Here is a 9,253-nt window from a genome sequence, read left to right as displayed (position 1 = left end):
GAAGAGCCGTATGGTTCGAGAGCCGAGCCATGACACAGGGGCTTACCTCAAACACTTATATATTAGCCACTCATCAGTTGGAACTGGGTGTCCATATAATGATATAATTTAGGGAGGTTCACACGTGAAAGAACATGCGGTGCCCCCATGTTTGGTTTTGGTAATTGATGATAATCTCTATGGACTAATGATTGCCTTGAGTTATATTTGAAGGTTTTGTCCATAGGCTTTTCTTGGAGTCCATGTGTTAGTTTCAAGGAGTTTATGGTTGACCAAGGTGCTATTAAGGAATTATCCAAAGCTTGGTCATGTGAGAGTTGAGCTTATTGCAAGCATGTCTTGAAGAAGAAGATTGTGTGATCACTCATGTTTACCTTTAAGACATCATCCAAATAAAGAGAGTTGGAAAGATTCAAGATTGATCAAGACTAAGTCAAGAGTGAATCAGGTTGATCAACTCAGAAAGCGTAGAAGATGTACCGAGAGGGATCAAGTGATCCCATGGTTTGGTAAGCATAGTCCATTGTGCTTTGTGTATTAACCCATGGTCTATGTGAGAGTTCTACGTGGGGTTAGGTACGTGTTCATGGGCTTGTGTCAAGGGGAAGATATCACTCAACCCATGGAGAGGATGACATCAAGTGGTGATCGTCATCAAGATTGCCGTGTGCAAGTTCAAGTGGATCATCGCGAAGAGATCAAGTGCTTGAAGCTTGCCGTCCATTGTGGTGACAATGGACTTGTGAAGATGTGCCGAAGAGTGGCTCACCCATAGTGGACTATGGGGGAGCAATCATCTAGTCTTCATCGAGCCAACGCAATCAAGAAAGGTGGTCCAACTTGAGGGAGTCAAGATCGTCATCATCTAGCTCAAGTGGACCATGTGCAAGGCAAAGGTTTTCCCTTGGTAGGTTTTCTATTTTACCGGTCTCATGATGGTAGTTGGGAGACCGGGTTATTGGATCGATTGCCGTACTATCAAGGGGGGCTCTTGATGAGTAGCTTGATCGTATCATTCGTAGAGAGCTCAAACCATTGCATCCTTGCATCATCTTTCTTGGTTCTTATTTGCTTCTCTTTGTGAGTTTTGGAGCTTATGATCATCTTGGTTACAAGCTCGAGTTCATCGAAAACGGAGTCCACTCGCATCTTCTATGATGTTTTTGATGTTGGAGGTTTTTGCCGATTCTTCTCGGTTGGAGGTTTCTCTCCTCTATTTGTTGGCTTACCCCCCTGCCTCTTCTAACTATAACCAATCGCTGTTTTGATGCTACTCGTTGTCTTGTTTCCAACAAGCTTGAGTTTGCTCAATTCGGAGCTCATATGCAGAAGTTATGGCAGTTCTGGTTTTCCGTGGAGTTTACTTGCTTTCGTGGAAGTGGCTTAAGGATGGCGCCAACGGTAGTACCGCTGGGCCGGAGCGGCAGTACCGCTTATCGCCACAAGCGGTAGTACCGCTGTCCCACAGCGACAGCGGTAGTACGGCTCCGGTTCCGCGCTGGTACCGCCTCGACTCGAGACATGGTTTTCTCGTGTCGGGTTCAGCGGCAGTAGGAGCGGTAGTACCGCTCATGTGCAGTAGTACCGCGGCTACCACCACCCCTAGTGCCGCTCAATGGCCCTCCTCTCTGTTCCTTCTCCCTGTGCTCATGGTAGGCGTTGTGCGCGGTCCCAGCGGTAGTACCGCCGGGCCGGAGCGGCAGTACCGCTTATCGCCACAAGCGGTAGTACCGCTGGCTCCAGCGGTAGTGCCGCTCATACGGCTCCGCCACGCACTCTGTTTCGCTCCGCTCTCCGTGTTCTACCTCCTGGGCGGTAGTACCGCTCGTGCGCGGACTGAGCACATAACGGTTGGATTCGGGAGCTCCTATAAAAGGGGGTCTTCTTTCCCATTCAACCTTATCTCTTGAGCTCGTGTTCTTCTCCCATTGTTGACCTTCTTCGAGCTTGCTAACTCTCAATCCCTCCATGGATTCTTGCTAGTTTTTGAGGGAAAAGAGAGAGGAGATCTAGATCCACGTTTCCACCAATCACTTTCTCCTCTATGTGAGGGGAACCCCTTGGATCTAGATCTTGGAGTTCTTGGTGTTCTCCTTCTTGTTCTTCCTCTCATTTTCCTCCCTATCATTAGTTGCTCCGGTGGGATTTGAGAGAGAAGGACTTGGGCACTCCGTGTGCCCTTGCCATTGCATTTGGTGCATCGGTTTGAGTTCTCCACGGTGATACCACTGGTAGAAAAAGGGCCTATAGTCCCGGTTCGTAAGGGCCTTTAGTCCCGGTTCAGTATCGGTACTAATGCCCTGACCCTTTAGTCCCGGTTCAATCCAGAACCGGGACTAAAGGGCGCGGCCACATGGAGCTCCACCTTTAGTCCCGGTTGGTAACACCAACCGGGACTAAAGGAAATTTTATGATTTTTTTTGAAATTTTTTTTGAATTTTTTATTTTCAAACTTCTGAATTATTTTAACCTCTAGTCTGTAATCACCACCCCTCATCACTTCTCAATTTATCCTCTAATCACCCCTCATCATTCCAAATCATCTAACTTCCCGAACGGTCACCCATCCTCCCACACCCCCAGCCTGAGCACGCTTAACTTCCGGGTTCTATTCTCCCTCGCTCCAAGTCTGCACTTGTTGTTTTCCTGACAATAGTAAGATGTCAATCCTATTAACCTTCAGGAATTTTGCTTGAGCATGTAAGTGACACATTTCACTGTTTGAGTTTGAAACTATTGTTTTAAAAAACAATAATTATTTAGTAACACTAATATTTCTTGAATAATTAGTTTGACCATTGTTTGACCACAGTTTTACCAGATTTGACCAAAATTGAAATAACTAAAATAATTATTTAGTAACACTAATATTCTAGAATAATTAGTTTGACCATTGTTTGACCACAGTTTGCCCACTGTTTGAATATTTTTCAATTTTTCCCACTCTAGATCTTAAAAGCCCCGTAACTTTTTTCTATTAGGTTTTTGAGGATTTTGAAAATGTTTAAATTTGGATGTAACTTTTCGAGTAGATGATTTTTCATATAAAAAACTTTTTCATCCGAGTTAGTATGCAAAAGTTATGCCCATTTTTACAAATTTCAGAGAGATTTTGCAAATAAAGTCAAAATTCACATTTGCAAATTTTCCCAACAACTAGACCACATATCACATGAGAAGCTTATTTTCTTTTATTTTTTTGACATTTCCATTATTTTCTTTTATTTTTTTTAAAACTGAAAAGGCGATCCACAGGGGGGGGGGGGTAGAGTTTGAAAATGGGACCTTTAGTACCGGTTCGTGGCACGAACCGGGACTAAAGGTCTCAACCCCATTAGTCTCGGTTCGTGCCTCAAACCGGGACTAAAGGTCTAATCTTTAGTCCCGGTTTGAGGCACGAACCGGGACTAAAGGTCATCGCACCCTTTAGTCCCGGTTCATGTCTTAAACCGGGACTAAAGGGCCCGAGTGAACCGGGACTAATGCCTTAGCCGCACGAACCGGGACCAATGCTCACATTAGTCCCGGTTCTAGACTGAACCGGGACTAATGGGCTGAGCCGGCCTAGACCATAGCCCTATTTTCTACTAGTATACGTGGAAGTGAAGTTTGAGAAGCTTATTACTTTTGGGTGTTTGGTCCCCTAGAGCTTGTTCCTCTTGGGTGCCTTGGCGCCCTAGACGGTTGTTGTTGTTCGAAACTCAATCATTGTGGTGTAAAGCTCCGGACAAGCGTCGGGGTCTCCAATTAGGTTGTGGAGATCGCCCCGAGCAATTTGACGGGTAACGGTGACCGCCCCCAAGGGTTGCCAAAGTGTACGGGTTCGGTGACCGCCCCCAAGGGTTGTCATTTGTACGGGTTCGGTGACTGCCCTCAAGGGTCCCTTAGTGGAATCACGACATCTTGCATTGTGCGAGGGCGTGAGAAGATTACGGTGGCCCTAGTGGCTTCTTGGGGAGCATTGTGCCTCCACACCGCTCCAAACGGAGATTAGCATCCGCAAGGGTGTGAACTTCGGGATACATCATCGTCTCCGCGTGCCTCGGTTATCTCTTACCCGAGCCCTTTACTTATGCACTTTACTTTGTGATAGCCATATTGTTTCTTGTCATATATCTTGCTATCACATAGTTGCTTATCTTGCTTAGCATAAGTTGTTGGTGCACATAGGTGAGCCTAATTGTTTTAGGTTTTGTGCTTGACAAATTAACCGCTAAGTTTATTCCGCATTTGTTCAAGCCTAAACCGTAATTATTTTAAAACGCCTATTCACCCCCCCCCCTCTAGGCGACATCCACGATCTTTCAACACGGGTGGTGCTTTAGCAGATCCCGTAAAAATTTCCCTAAAAGAGTTTTTTGGCGGTGGTGTGGCGGACTCTGATGACGGCATGTTGATGTGGTACTTTTATGCCAAGGGTCATTTTCTCTTAGATGGAGGGGTAGTTGCGCAGATTAAAAGGGACCCTTAAAAAATTGCCTTTTTGCGAAATTAAAAAAATTGCGTTTACGAGATCGGTTGGAGCAATTTTTACGGCTCAACTTCCCTTGAACCAGAAATATTTTAGAGACATGGATGTGTTGCAGATGCTTTTAATATAACCAGATGCACCTATGGAGGGCGGGGCTTTCTCGGTGGTCTTCCCGGATCCGGCGATGCTCAGGATGGCAACGCGAAGCGGCAAGCTTTTCCTCTCCCTCAACAACCTCATGGTGGATATTCGCGATGCGGTCCTTGATGCTCCCAATGGAATGGCGATGCCAGAGTTGTGGGTCAAACTGGGTGGCATCCCACCCAAGCTGCGGCGCTCCGACCTGCTCATGGCGGCCACCACCATGCTCGGCCGGCCCTTGATGATCGATGAGGAGTCTCTCATCTGCCCGGGGCCAGTGCGCATGCGTTTCGCCTGCCGCAACCCCCACAAGCTGCGCGGACTGGTCCAGATCTGGTTCAACGGCGAGGGTTTCAACATCAACATCGAACCCCGAGCTCCCCCCGGAGCAAAACCCGGCGCCTGCCTTGCCTCGCCCAAATCCGCCTTCCCCTAACCACGACAAGGGTCCGGACGGGGCGGGACGCGACGGCCCCATGGCAGAAGACAAGGAGGCAGATGCTAGCATGGGGGATGATTCCATCGACACGGCGGCGTGGGAGAAGCTGGGCATCACTGACAAGGGCGGGGTGGCGAATCGGGCGTCGCTTCCCTCGTTGGAGCTGCCTCCGGCGGGGAGGTCCATGGAGCTGGAGTTGTCCATTCCGAACCAATACGGCTCAAACTTGGGCTCGGTCACGTCCCCCCGGTGCGGTCGGTGGCGGAGGCCGGCATGGACCAGTTGGAGGAGCCACTGGGAGAGGCAAGCACCCCTATCGCGGTGTCTGTGGACTCGCTGCCTCTCGCCTCGCGCTCTCCGTCTCAAGGTGGTCGCAGCTCCAACAAGCTCGGCGCGGTGAAGACACTCAAGAAGGTGGCCGTGCGCAAGGTCAGCGCTGAGGCCGGCCGTGCCGCGGAGCTCCAAGGCGCGCCGGCGACACCCCGTCAGGCGGTGATGGCGTTGGCGGTGCCCAGCTCGGCCCCGACCACGCTCGAGGCATTCAAGACGGCGACTTTCCCGAAGGCCAAGCGATCCAAGGCTGTCGTGGATGGGCAGGTTGCTCCTGTTCGCGTCAGTGCGCGGGCCAAGGGCGCCAAAGGGAACATGCCTTCGCTCCAACGCGCCCAACTCCTCCAAGCATAGAAGAATCTGGAAACCTCAGATAATCCATTGCCCCGTTTTGCGATCCTGGATTCTTTTTTGGACGATCATCTCGGCGAGGTGTTGATCGAGAGTGGGGTAGAACCGCTAGGGGAGGGCGGGGTTCGCGAGCTCATCTCGCTGGTGCGCCCAAGGGAATTGGCACAGGCGGCACTCGGAGCGGCGGCTGCTCAACACGCGGAGCGTGTGGCGGTCGAGGCCGAGCCCTCGACGCCGCTAATGCTCTGGCCCGAAGAGGAGACAGCGACAGGGGTTGCTGCTCCTCCCTCGCCTCGCTGTGGCAAGGTGAGGCGCGTGGCTAAGGCGATCACCTCCAGGGGTGTGCGCCTGTGAAATCGCGTCATCTAGATGCGGACGCTTTTTTGGAACATCCGCGGCTTCGGCCACTCGGGGCGGCGCACCCAACTGAGAGATTACATCAGAAAGGAAGGGATAGATATCGTAGGTCTCCAGGAAACCATTAAATCTGAATTTCGTCACACAGATATCTTAGCCATAGACCCCCTAGAGCGTTTTGTGTGGCAGTACAGCCCGGCCAACGGCCACTCGGGTGGCCTGTTGCTTGGTTTCAATAGGGCCATTTATGAGGTGCTGTCCTGGGAGGTCGGCACCTTTTTTATCGTTGCCAACATTCGTGTTAGAGCCTCGCTGCGCGAGCTTGTGATCGCGCAAGTCTACGGACCAGCAGATCACTCACGCTCGGCTGAGTTTCTGGGAGAACTCGAAGCCAAGGTGTTGGCAGTAGCCGCAACCCAAATCCCTTTGCTGGTGGGTGGCGACTTCAACCTCATCCGTTCGGGCGAGGACAAAAACAATGATAACATCAACTGGTCAAGGGTGGCCTTGTTTAATAACGCAATTGCGTCGATGTCACTTAGGGAAGTGACAAGGACTGGGGCAAGGTACACTTGGACCAACAAGAAACTAGCCCCGGTGCGATCCGTTCTCGATCGCGTCTTCATGTCTCCAGAATGGGAGGTGGTGTTTCCACTTTGCTCGCTCCTTGCAAAAACAAGGATCGGCTCGGATCATGCTCCACTTATCTTATCTTCAGGGGAAGATAGGATTCGCCGCAGCCCACGTTTCTACCTTGAAACGGCGTGGTTCGAGGTCCCTGGCTTTGATGCTATCTTTAGGGAAAGATGGCTACGATGTGTTCAAGCCACGGGCCAGCAGCGCGGTCCTATGGAGTTTTGGAATGCGGTCGGGGGACGCCTCTGCGCAAGCCTCAAGGGATGGGGTGCGAATCAGGGGCGTGCCGACAAAGTTCAGAGGGCACGTCTTCTTGATGAGATTGCTTTCCTCGATACACAAGCGGACTCGCGCCCTTTCTCGGAGCAAGAATGGGCACACCGATATGCCTTAGAAGGGCAAGTCGAAGCGTTGCTCCGATCGGAGGAGGAGTACTGGAGGCGTAGGGGAGGCCTCAAGTGGACGCTCAAGGGCGATGCGAACACTGGTTATTTCCATGCGTATGCGAATGGTCGCCGCAGGAAATGCCTAATCCTCCGTCTCCAGACGGACCAGGGGCTCCTTCTCCTGCAAGCGGAGATTAGCAAACACATCTACGACTTCTACATCAGTTTGATGGGGACTGACGAGCCACATCGTGCGCGGCTGCGCGAGGATGTTTAGCTTCCAGCACAAAAAGTCTTAGAGTCGGAGAACGAAGAGCTGGGGCTCGCGTTTCTTCCTAAGGAAATTGATGATGCAATCCAATGCATGAAAACTGACACGGCCCCGGGGCTTGATGGCTGGCCGGTGGCGATGTTCAAACACTTCTGGCCACTGTTGCGTGACCCCATTTTCGAGGTATGCAATGGCTTCATGCGTGGGACTGTGGATATTTCTAGGTTAAACTACGGGGTGCTCTCGCTAATCCCGAAAGTGCCCGGGGCCGACAACATTCGCCAATATAGGCCTATTGCGCTTATTAATGTGCCCTTCAAAATCTGCGCAAAAGGGTGTGCCACTAGGCTTACCCCGATAGCCCACCGCACCATCAGCCGAGCTCAATCAGCTTTCATCCGCGGGAGAAACATCTTGGAGGGCCCGTTAGCGCTGCAAGAGACACTTCACGAACTTAGACGCATGCACGAACCGGCGATTTTACTCAAACTCGATTTCGAAAAGGCTTACGACCGCGTCAACTGGGATTTCCTTAGACAAATCCTCACTAGTCGAGGCTTCTCGTCTATGTGGGTTCACAGAGTCATGCAGTTAGTCTCGGGGGCCAAACTGCGGTCTCGGTGAATGGAGAAGTAGGGCAATTCTTCAGGAACAAGCGTGGTTTACGCCAGGGCGATCCCATGTCACCACTCTTGTTCGACTTCGTGGCGGAAGCACTTGCGGCCTTGCTGTGTAGAGCAACGGAGGCATGTCATATCAAAGGGGTGTTGGGGCACCTCATCCCAGGGGGGATTTCACACCTTCAATATGCGGATGATACGCTGCTGCTGTTCCAACCGGACCTTCACAGCGTGCCCACGATCAAAGCGCTGTTGATTAGCTTCGAACTCATGTCGGGGCTTAAGATCAATTTTCACAAATGTGAAGTGATGCCCATGGGGCTTGATATGTCCGAGAGCAAGCTTATCGCGGACCAGCTCAACTGCAAACTTGGCAATCTCCCGTTCTCCTATCTAGGCCTTCCATTGGATGCCAAACGTATCTCCATAGACGGATGGGCTCCGCTTTGGACAAAGGTCGGAGGGCGGGTGTGCCCGTGGAGGGGGAAGTTCCTGTCCTCCGCAGCGAGACTAATTCTCACGAATGCGAGTTTATCCTCGCTGCCGCAGTTTGCGATGGGGTTGTTCCTCCTGGCTGAAGGCGTTCACGTCAAGATGGACACACCTAGGTCCCGATTCTTTTGGGAAGGGACGGGACCAAAACGCAAGTATCACATGGTCAGATGGGATGCGGTGTGTCGTCCCAAGGACCTTGGGGGGCTAGGGATCACAAACACCCGGATTCTTAACATTGCACTTATGTGCAAGTGGATTTGGAAGCTGTCGCAGGGGGCGACGGGCTTGTGGGCTGATTTACTACGCGCTAAATATTTCCCGAACGGGAACTTCTTCGAAGGCAGCCCGCGGGGCTCACCCTTCTGGAACGACCTACAAGCGATCCACCCGGCTTTTGCTCTGGGTGCCAAATTCGCCATTGGCAACGGCCGCTCGGCCCGCTTCTGGCTCGACATGTGGGTAGGGGAGCAGCCCCTCTGGGCCCAATTTCAGGACCTGTATGTCCTGGCTGTCAATCCGGAGCAGTCGGTCGCAACGGCTCTTGCCTCCAACCCTCCGGAGATCCACTTCCGTAGAGAGCTAACGGGTCCAGAACAAGCTCATTTCGAGGATCTGCTTGCTCTTATTCAACCAGTGACGCTGTCCAATGCGGCGGACTCGGTCACTTGGGCCCTAACCTCGTCCGGCAAGTTCACGGTCAAGTCTCTTTATCGCAGGCTGTGCCTGGGTCAGGGCCCGGCCTTCCCAATGCCGAAG

Source organism: Triticum dicoccoides, chromosome 1A (genome assembly GCF_002162155.2).
Source record: "Triticum dicoccoides isolate Atlit2015 ecotype Zavitan chromosome 1A, WEW_v2.0, whole genome shotgun sequence".
In the NCBI taxonomy this organism is placed as follows: domain Eukaryota; kingdom Viridiplantae; phylum Streptophyta; class Magnoliopsida; order Poales; family Poaceae; genus Triticum; species Triticum dicoccoides.
The sequence above is the reverse complement of the archived record's forward strand: the minus strand, read 5'-3'. Positions refer to the sequence as shown.